The sequence below is a fragment of the Siphateles boraxobius genome, unplaced genomic scaffold (genome assembly GCF_051911475.1).
Source record: "Siphateles boraxobius isolate OS27281-9 unplaced genomic scaffold, OSU_SipBor_1 77, whole genome shotgun sequence".
In the NCBI taxonomy this organism is placed as follows: domain Eukaryota; kingdom Metazoa; phylum Chordata; class Actinopteri; order Cypriniformes; family Leuciscidae; genus Siphateles; species Siphateles boraxobius.
The window spans coordinates 6,835,443-6,845,970 of record NW_027509205.1 but is presented as its reverse complement, the minus strand read 5'-3'; the positions used below and the strand labels follow the sequence as shown (position 1 = coordinate 6,845,970).

The 10,528-nt window shown below is 39.1% G+C and overlaps 1 long non-coding RNA gene across 1 annotated transcript; it reads left to right on the top strand.

Moving 5' to 3' along the window:
• Positions 1–7,727: 7,727 nt before the first annotated feature.
• LOC143725650 (uncharacterized) lies at positions 7,728–8,981 on the top strand. The gene is made up of 3 exons (XR_013198286.1): positions 7,728–7,809; positions 8,207–8,480; positions 8,853–8,981. It is a non-coding gene; the product is annotated as an uncharacterized LOC143725650 (long non-coding RNA).
• Positions 8,982–10,528: the final 1,547 nt, after the last annotated feature.

Sequence of the window (10,528 nt, the reverse complement as noted above, 5' to 3'; positions counted from 1 at the left end):
CCCAGAATGTGCCACTGTCATTGACACACATGAAGTCATGGCTTCTGTAGGTGAATCAATGGACATGACCACAATATATAGATTACAGTGGGCCTTGCACACATTTACAGAGACATTGTGATGCTTATCATTAGCCATATTTCCATCCACCTATTTTATGCGAATTTGGGCAAATAGCATTTGCCTAAATTTAATCTATTTGTAATTTAGTTCTAAATAGCCACATAACGATCAACAGCAATTAAAACTAAACAGCTGTGTGTCACCCTTTACTGTACCCACAGAAAATAACCACAACTAAAACCTTAATAAGCATCTGTCTCTGCTGGTTTTTCTCCTCAGCCTACAATATTTCCTATGTGGTTAGTGGCAGATATTCTCTGAACGTTCACAAGGAACTGACACATGCTATGAAGAGTGTGAATCGACCAATTCTTTTCTTTCTTATTACTTTAAATCTGAGAGTAAAGCTGCTCTGACATTAGGAATTATTGTGACAGCTTATTTGCTGTGCTTGTCTTTAACAAGTACTACAATAATCTCTTCTGCTACAATGACATTTCTATTATGGGCTATATATGCTAACTCAGGCCAGAATCCTATTGTCTATGCTTTATTTTACCGCGGGTTTAAAATATCAGTTAAACACATCTTAACTCTTAAAATATTGAAGCCAGCATCCTCTCTCTTAGAAATATTTACAAATTATTCATGATTCTTGTAGAGGAGGAATGTTTTTTTTTTCTTCTCCATTTGATAAAGCACAAACTAATGTATTTATTTTATCTCAGTTTGTAAACTGAATGTTTACAAAACTGAATGGGTTGGATTGGGGATGTAAAAAAAAAAATCTTGCATCACAATAAGTAAATTGTGATTGTCAAAACATTTTAGTAACTACACAGATTTTTATTAGGTTTACTGACAACATGTAACAATGTTTGGGCCTACATGGTACAATTTCTGATAAGCTGCGTTTTTGTATTATTGCTTGACACAAATTTGACGATTTCAATTCAATTGTTGTGATTTGATTCAATATTGACTCATTTGGATAAATATTAGGTACACAAGATAGGCGTTAATTTTTCTCAAGAAACAAAAACTCACCTAATGCTGTAAACATAAGAGCCCTATCAGCTGGTATTATGTAAGGCGAGACACTACAGGTGAATAGGGTAACATTTTAAAATAATAGATATCACCAAGAAACTTCCTCAGTTGATTATTTACACAAGTACAGGTCCTTCTCAAAAAATTAGCATATTGTGATAAAGTTCATTATTTTCCATAATGTAATGATACAAATTAAACTTTCATATATTTTAGATTCATTGCACACCAACTGAAATATTTCAGGTCTTTTATTGTTTTAATACTGATGATTTTGGTATACAGTTCATGAAAACCCAAAATTCCTATCTCAAAAAATTAGCATATCATGAAAAGGTTCTCTAAACGAGCTATTAACCTAATCATCTGAATCAACTAATTAACTCTAAACACCTGCAAAAGATTCCTGAGGCTTTTAAAAACTCCCAGCCTGTTTCATTACTCAAAACCGCAATCATGGGTAAGACTGGCGACCTGACTGCTGTCCAGAAGGCCATCATTGACACCCTCAAGCAAGAGGATAAGACACACAAAGAAATTTCTGAACAAATAGGCTGTTCCCAGAGTGCTGTATCAAGGCACCTCAGTGGGAAGTCTGTGGGAAGGAAAAAGTGTGGCAAAAAACGCTGCACAACGAGAAGAGGTGACCGGACCCTGAGTAAGATTGTGGAGAAGGACCGATTCCAGACCTTGGGGACCTGCGGAAGCAGTGGACTGAGTCTGGAGTAGAAACATCCAGAGCCACCGTGCACAGGCGTGTGCAGGAAATGGGCTACAGGTGCCGCATTCCCCAGGTCAAGCCACTTTTGAACCAGAAACAGCGGCAGAAGCGCCTGACCTGGGCTACAGAGAAGCAGCACTGGAGTACGCACAGTCAGTGATGGTCTGAGGTGCCATGTCAGCTGCTGGTGTTGGTCCACTGTGTTTTATCAAGGGCAGGGTCAATGTAGCTAGCTATCAGGAGATTTTGGAGCACTTCATGCTTCCATCTGCTGAAACTATTAACCCTTATGGCGCCACGGTCGAGTTTACTCAACAAGATGCGGCACTGAATAAAACGGCCGATTTTGTCAAATAGGGTGTCAAATTTCGTTCGACCTCCCCTCTACTAGATGGCAGACATGTCATACTTCATCCCTGACTCAAAAAAACGTCATGCTTCTATACAAAATCTTCGAGCTAGAGCCCATTGAATCAGTGTGAACAAAAGCGGTGCTAGTGTGCGAGTGAGCCATTTTATCAGAGCAATATTGTCAACGTCAGCGAATATTTGCATTACATTATTATTATAATAATTATCTAATGGCATCAATAAAGCAATGAAGTGTTGGGTCTTATCACGGACCCTGATTCTGAAGGGGAATATCTGCCTATGACGGTGATTCTGAAAGTGAAAGTATAGCCCTACACAAAGCACAAACGGTGAATCCTTTGCCCAATGTCAGTGGTGGGAACAATGTTTCCCGGGGTCTGAGTGCTCATTGCGAAGTTAGCAGGCGTGTTAGTGTTGTGGGGAACGAGGCGGGAGATTTTTACCGCGCTAGCCACGTAGATTTGTCTTCTGACCGTGTGCCTCTCCGCAATCGCGGCGACAGTATTGTGGTGGAGACTTTGTCTAATGCCACTGGGTGTGTTAGACGAGGTCGAAGTATTCATAGGACAGTTAGGGGCAACGTGGAGGCAGGGTGTCGTGATGATAATGACAATAGTCCGAGCTGTGCACACTCGGCGCGCGCGAGGCAGATCTGGCCGCGCTGCTCGTAGCAGGAGCATCACAAGCATATGAATAATATATATGTGCCCCATATGTGGAATCAGAGTGCCTACTGTATCTAGTAAATGGAAAATCTCTACAGCAAAAGGCCAACCGCTACATGCAAATGGTTTGTTTCTGCCATTTATTAGTACTGATTTACACAGTTTGTTCACTACTTACTATTTACCTGAGCATTCAGTATTGTGCAATATAGCATACAGAAGGTGAGGGACATTTTTGGGGGAAAGAAGTTCTGCATTTTATCATTTAAACGTGACTTTTCTTGAAAATTCTATAATCCAAGATGGCCGCCACCATATGACGTCATAGGCAAATTAGATGGGAAAATGTAATCCCTACATAAAATGTTGGGTCATCCTAATATTTCTCTAATTTACAGAAAGTCTATCTTTTATCACTTTTAAGATATAGCCTTTTGAAATTAAGATGTCAAAATCGAACGTTTTAGGAAAAAACCTCTGGCGCCTAAAGGGTTAAGTCCTGTGGACAATGACATCGTTAAACATCATCTGAGTAAAGTGACTACAAAAGTAAATGACAATCAGCCCATCACTTTTCGTAGACTCACACAATTACTCACAAACACAGTCAGACCAGCGATCCCCGGTCAGCAGGTCAGTCTTATGCTAGAAGTCTATACTGATCATTGGAGAAAGCAGTGAGTCTCCAGGGTCATCTATAAACACTTGTTGGCCCACGCATGTCACGACTATCTCTTTGGTCATATCTGCGTGTGGATCTTCCTCTGTCTTTCCCCCTCTCTCTTCATCCAGCTCGTCTGTACGGAAGCGTACGTGTGGGTTAGAAGGTGAACAATTGTGTCTATTAATGACTGGATAATTACTGGAGAGTCTGAATCTATAACGTGGAGCACTTCTTTGTCTCTCACGGCCTCTAAAGACATCCGTCCTGTAACTATACTGAAAAAAAGTGAGGCAAAAGATGGACTAGCCTAAGTAAACAAGCCTATTTGCGACGTTTCGGTCTTGTACCTTCCTCAGACAGGCTTGTATGTGAAAAAGGAAAAAAAAAAAAAGAAAAAAAAAAAAACTAGCAATAAAAAATTTAAAAATAAATATTGAAAAAGTCTCTTTTTTGAGGAGAACTTTTCTATCTTTAATCTATCAAATACCTATACTGAAGTCTAAATCTATCTCTCTATATAATACTAATATAATATATATCTTAAACTATATGTTTATATATGAATTTAATAACCAACATGTTCTTTTCTGTTTCTCAAACAGCAGAGCGATCTTTTCGTGTCAGCGCGTTCTCCGAAGTGAAGCGCGCTAGTGATGTGTCGTTCATGAACGATTCGTTCATTTTCATTTTCATTTGAATCTTTAATATGACTCGGGACTCCCGAGTTGTCTCAGAGAGTGATTCGTTCATTTTGTGTTGATCGCGCATGCGCGCAACATCGCATAAGGTACATGAAGTCATAAATGATTAGTTCATCTTTCGCGAGTCTTCGGGTTCGGCCGGGTCCGAGTCTTTCGTTCTTCCTGTCAGTCCCATTAGAGACTATGCTGTCAGTACCGGAAAGAGAAATGATTAGTTCGTCTGGCTCGGGTTCGGCCGGGTCCGAGTCTTTCGTTCTTCCTGTCAGTCCCATAGAGACTATGCTGTCAGTACCGGAAAGAGAAATGATTAGTTCATCTCTTCGGTTTCGAGTCGTTCGTTCTTCAAGTCAGACTCACAACCCCATAGCACTATGCAGAGACAAAAATGATTAGTTCATCTTTCGAGTCTGAGTCCTTCGTTCTTTTGTCACGTGACAGCTGGTATCTCTCGCATCAATTAAAACATTAGATTCGTATTATTGACTGCGTCTGAATGTACATTGTTTTATATGTTGGGAATTAATATAGGCTACAATTATCAAAATATATGTACAATAAACATCATCTGGAAAAATAAAAAAGGTCCATCTTATTATTGTCCCTGTCCATCTCTTTTTTTTATTGTTAATGTGTTTTTAGTTTTTATTATTATTATTGTTGTTATTAGGATATATATTTATATAAACGTGTGTGTGTATATAAATAAATAAATAAATATATATATACATATATATATATATATATATATATATATATATATATATATATATATATACATACATACACACACACACACACACACACACACACACACACACACACACACACACACACACACACACACACACACACACACACACACACACAGAGTTATCCAATGGTTGAGTTGAATTGCAACTGTCACTCAAGGCTGTCACCAAGGGGACTGTGACCCTTTCACACCCATCCCCCATTGTTTTGCACAAGGTGAGGAGCAGAGAAGAGACAGATCAGGACAATGTTGAGCTCTAGAAAAAGGAGTGATGTTTGGACTCATTTTGTTGCAACTTCGGCCACTGAGGCAAAATGCAACATCTGCAAGAAAAACTTTTCCACTAAAGGAGGAAGCACTTCAAATTTGAGAAGACACTTGAAAAGCTCACATCCAACTGTGCTGTTAGCACAAGTTAGAACAGAGATTGAAGATGGTGGCCCTGCAGCAGCTGGAGCTGTGTCCACCACCAGCACCTCTTATGCTGGATATTCAACTTCTTTGGCTGGCACCTCATCTGCAGAATCCAGTATACCAGCAGCACCCACCTCCATCCAAGGAGCAGTTAGGTCAAGGAGGCCACAGCAGCAAACATCTATGAGTAGTTTCATAATGCATCCAATGGATCCGTTAAGACAGAGCAAACTAGATGAGGCTCTGGTCAAAATGATTGCTTGTGACTTTCAGCCCTTTTCTATAGTGGAGGATAAGGGCTTTAAGGAATACTCACATCTTCTGGACCCATCATACAGCCTACCTAGCATAAAAACTCTAACAAAAACTGTAATGCCTAGGCTGTTTGAGAAGTTAAGAGCTGACATCATGGACACAATCAAGAGTGCATCTGCTGTATGTCTTACAACAGACTGCTGGACCTCTGTGACTACCACAAGTTACATGGCTGTGACTTGCCATTTCATAGAGGACTTTCAGATGACCTCTTATCTCCTGGACTGCTTTGTCTTGACAGACAGACACACTGCTGCTTACCTGGCAAGTGAGCTGACCAGGGTTACAAATGAATGGGGTGTGGTTGACAAAATTGTAGCCTGTGTCACAGACAATGCCAGCAACATTGTTTCAGCCCTGAAAGACCACCTCCACTGGGATCACGTACCTTGTTTTGCACATTTATTGAACCTCATTGTGAGAGCTGCACTGAAAGAGGTCCAAGCAATATTGCAAAAGGTCAAGACAACTGTTGAGTTCTTCCATAGAAGCACAGTTGCTTCAGATAAGCTGAAGGCCACGCAAAAACAGATGGGTCAAGAGCAGCTGCGCTTAAAACAGGATGTGGCCACAAGGTGGAATTCAACATTTTATAGGTTAAAAAGATTTATTGATTAAAGTGTCATTCAGTCGGCCTGTGTTCTGTCACGAGCCGCTTGCGCTGTTTGTGCGACTAAGGGCCTGTTCACATATCGCGTCTTTTGTGCGCTCAAGTTCGTTATTTCAAATGTAGGCAACGCGGTATGCGCGCTCATAATGGAAGCGACGCGGTCGCGGTGCGACGCGCTCGTTTTTTCCAAGCGCGTCCGTTTTCTACGCGTTTTTAGACGCTATATGTGAGCGCAGCCTAAATCTGCGATCAAAATGAAGGCTGATATCCAGCAGTGTTTTTAATATTGATCATATTATACGAGCAAGAATGCAATGTTCCCCGAATATCCACACGATTTCAAATGTGACATTGATTTTATACAACTGTAAAAAAAACATTAACATTTAACAATGTAACATTAAGTGATTAACTACATTTAAAACAGCATTGTCGGGCTTATTGCTCTATTTTGCTCGGAAATATGTGGCTTTGAACGAATCGTGAGATTCAATGAATGAATGACTCAAAGACTCACTCATAAAGATAGCAAGTTACCACCTACTGGCGATTTTAATGTTTTTAACATTGCATATTTAATGAACATTGTTTTATTTAAAGCATTATTATTTTTTTAAAGGTAAAAAATGACATGGAAAATTGATCAAAGGGGGCAAATATTGTCACTTAATGGAAAAGGTGCGAGTGCAGTCTAAGTGGAAGAGAGGGGGTTCAGGGGTACGGCACTCTAAAACACTGGAGAACCACGGGACTTAGGAAAAGGGAGATATATGTAGAACTGCACAAGTGCTACTGCTAAAGACTGCAATGTCAATCATTTCTCATAAGCTTAATTGAATTGGCCTAGAGAGAATAATTGACATTTTCTGTCTAAAGGCTACATATAAAATAACTACCAAAAGTAACGGTCAACTAAAACTATAAAAAAAAACAGAATGACTCAAATGTGATTTAAGACCAATAAGCATTTTCATGTGAAGATGAAGACTAAATCAAAAATGGCTGCCAAAATTAACACTGGCCTACACACGTGCGCGCTACAACGCTGTTGTGTATGTGTATTAAAAATGACTGATAATTTAAGTAAAATATTTTATTTAATTCAAGTAGCCTAATTGTACATAATTATTTCTAGGGTTTAAAATGTATACAGATTTGACATTTTCCCCTCATACGTCTTTCGGAATGGGTACAAAGTTGGCATTGAATTTTATTTGAAATGGTATTAAAAAGGTCTTAAAAAGCCTTGAATTTAAGTTGGAGGATCCTGGGGGTACCGTGTTATAATTTTTGAAAGCTAATGACGTTAAAGTCCAGTTGCAAATATTTGTTGAAGTATGAAACTTAACTTTGCATGAATATTCCCTAAATCTTTTCCAGAGTACGTGGTGACCAGGGAGTTGAAAATGGGATATTGCACGTTCTCAGTGCGAGGAACTGGTCGAGGTAGCTTCATTGTCGGAAAAAGTGTTCACAATCAAAGGTGCAAATTCTGTTTTGTTGTTTATTTCTGGTGGGGCCCCAAAAAATCACTTGCCTGACTTGATGACATCGTTATTAGGCATGTTAATGTGTGGCATTACAATACCCCTCAGTCTGTTTGCTGTTCTGTAGGCATAGGGGAGACCGGGGACGGTTGTAACACGGGGCTAGTTGTAACACTATCAATTCCACCAATCAGGGATCAGATAGGAGTCATGTGACAGTTTCAGTTTCCTCAGGCTTCCTTTACAATCGCACACGGAGGTTTTCAAGTCTGTGTTGCAATCTCTCATGAAGCTATAGCAGAAAATCAAATTCTGAGATAAGTAAAAAAACATAAGATAATATTTTGTTTAGTAGGCCTACTGAACATAGGTCTGTTGTTGTTGTTTTTAAAGAATTGAGCGCCTGTGGCGTGATGTGTGGTCAGCCGTCACATCAAAATACTACAAAATCCTGCATGCAATTGTAGAAGATGGAGTGCTTGATCTGTCAAATCATCTACACCTCTTTTGTGTGGACTACACAATTCTTCCACGCCTGAAACTGGACCTGAAGTGCTTCACTGGGAGCTGGAACAACCACCCAATCAGAACAGAAGCAAATCTTACACCAGATCAGCTTTGGCACATCGGAATGCTGCAGACTCCAGTAGCTGATCCAGATGTAGAGGTATTCTTTAATCATCTATTTAATGCTATCTGTATTTAACCTATAGATTTCTTAATGTCCTCACCCTTATTTCATTAAAAACCTGTGAATTATTTCTGGATCTTAAAGTTTTTGGCGTAATATTTAGCTATTTTTCACATTTTGCCTAATGTCTTTGTTACAATAATAGCTCCTTAGGAGCATGTTAGCAGACCCCTTTGTAAATGTGCCTTACTTGACCACTTTTGATTTGTATAATTTAAAGTGCATTTTAATAATAGATCTGAACACGAACAAAGTTACATGAGTTTGTAACAACGTGGATACAAGTCATTGACAATATTTCAGAACAGTTGGTATTTTGACCTACTTAATGTTTCTTTGATTTTGCAGATAATCGAGCAACTGTGTCAACAGCAAACGTCTGATACTGACCCAGAAGATGGTGTGGTGGTTCCAGAGATCCACTGCCCTTTATCTGAACAGAGCCTAGCTGTTCTGCAGGGATTAATTGATCTCCTGCCATCACTGAACTATCGAGAGCTCTATGTCCAGTCACTTGATATTATTCAAAGATTGTGCTTTACTAACATTTGACTTCTAACATAATAAAAAAACTCACAAAAACATATGTAGTTACATCAGAAATGTAATTCACAAGAACATCACATGTAACAACGTTTTGGCAAAACTAACTTCATAACAATGTTGTGCAAATTTAAAACTTTGTTAGCCACTCTTTTGATAAATGATAAAGTAGTGTGTGCGTTTTTTTAAAGAGGTGAAATTAAACAATTAAAAGGATGTAAGAGTGCAGTAACAAATCTGTTCTAAAACCTGTAAAAGCAAGCTCCCTGTTGCACTGCAATTTTCATATTTTCTTTAAATTCATTTAAACTTGTTAAATGTGCAGTGGGAAATGTGATTGTCTGGGTGCATACACTGACCACAGGGTAGCACATTCTGTGGTCTGGCATACGTTCCATGCATGTGTGGTCAAATAGAACCGTGATTTTAAAAGCTTGTCTCTCTGAAAGGAGCAGATGTCTATGTGCTTGACCAGACAGCCACTGCATTACTTTTGACACAGAAAGTGCCTCCTCATCCTCAGAATCTCCATCTAGGGCAGTAAACATACATGTATTTGAAGTATCTAAAAATAGACATTGCCTTAACACTTGAGTAACAACAAACTTACCTTCAAGTTCCTTTAAAAAATCCTGGAAGTTATACAAGATTTGCATTTCTTTGCTGTGCTTTAGAGTGCCACTCTCACTCATTTGTGGGTCAAGATGTGACACAATGTAATCATAGTCCACCTCGAAAAACATTCCAGAGAGAAAATAAAAAGCCAAATATCATCTAAAAAAAATTCTGTATGCAGTATTCAAAAAATAGGAGTTCAAAAAAGAGTTTCTCTAACACAGTGGTTCTCAATTCCAGTTCTGGGGACCCACTGCTGTGCACATTCTGTATGTCCCTTTTATCTGACACAAACTGTTTAGTTCATGGAGCTGTCTCATAACAAGCTCCAACTTTACAATCTGAATCAGGTCTCTTACAAGATCTGAATCGGGTGCGTAAAAAAAAAAAAGACATCCCAAAAGCATTATAACCCTAAGTTGATCATAGCTTCACTGGTGACAATGGTTCTCCCATCAACTTAGGCTAACAATGGTTTTGGGAGAAACAGCCCAAATCAGTGGTTCCTCAGGACTTGAGTTGAGAACCACTGCTCTAACGATTTTTACAAAAGCTATGCACCTTACCTGATCATTGCCACCTTCAAAAACAAAGAGGCCACGGCACACTTCTTTGTTCTTTGTCCACTAGATTGTAAAGATGGAGGCCCTCACGGAGCTGCTGAAGCATAAGAGTTCTTCGAGCAGCGCCATGCTCTTTTAGAACAGAAACAAACATTGTTTTACAATCTAATAATTATTGTTTACATTGTTTGAAGAATAGATTTAAAGGGATAGTTCACCCAAAAATTAAATGTGATGTTTATCTGCTTGCCCCCAAGGGCATCAGATATAGGTGACTGTTTCTTCAGTAGAACACAAATGATG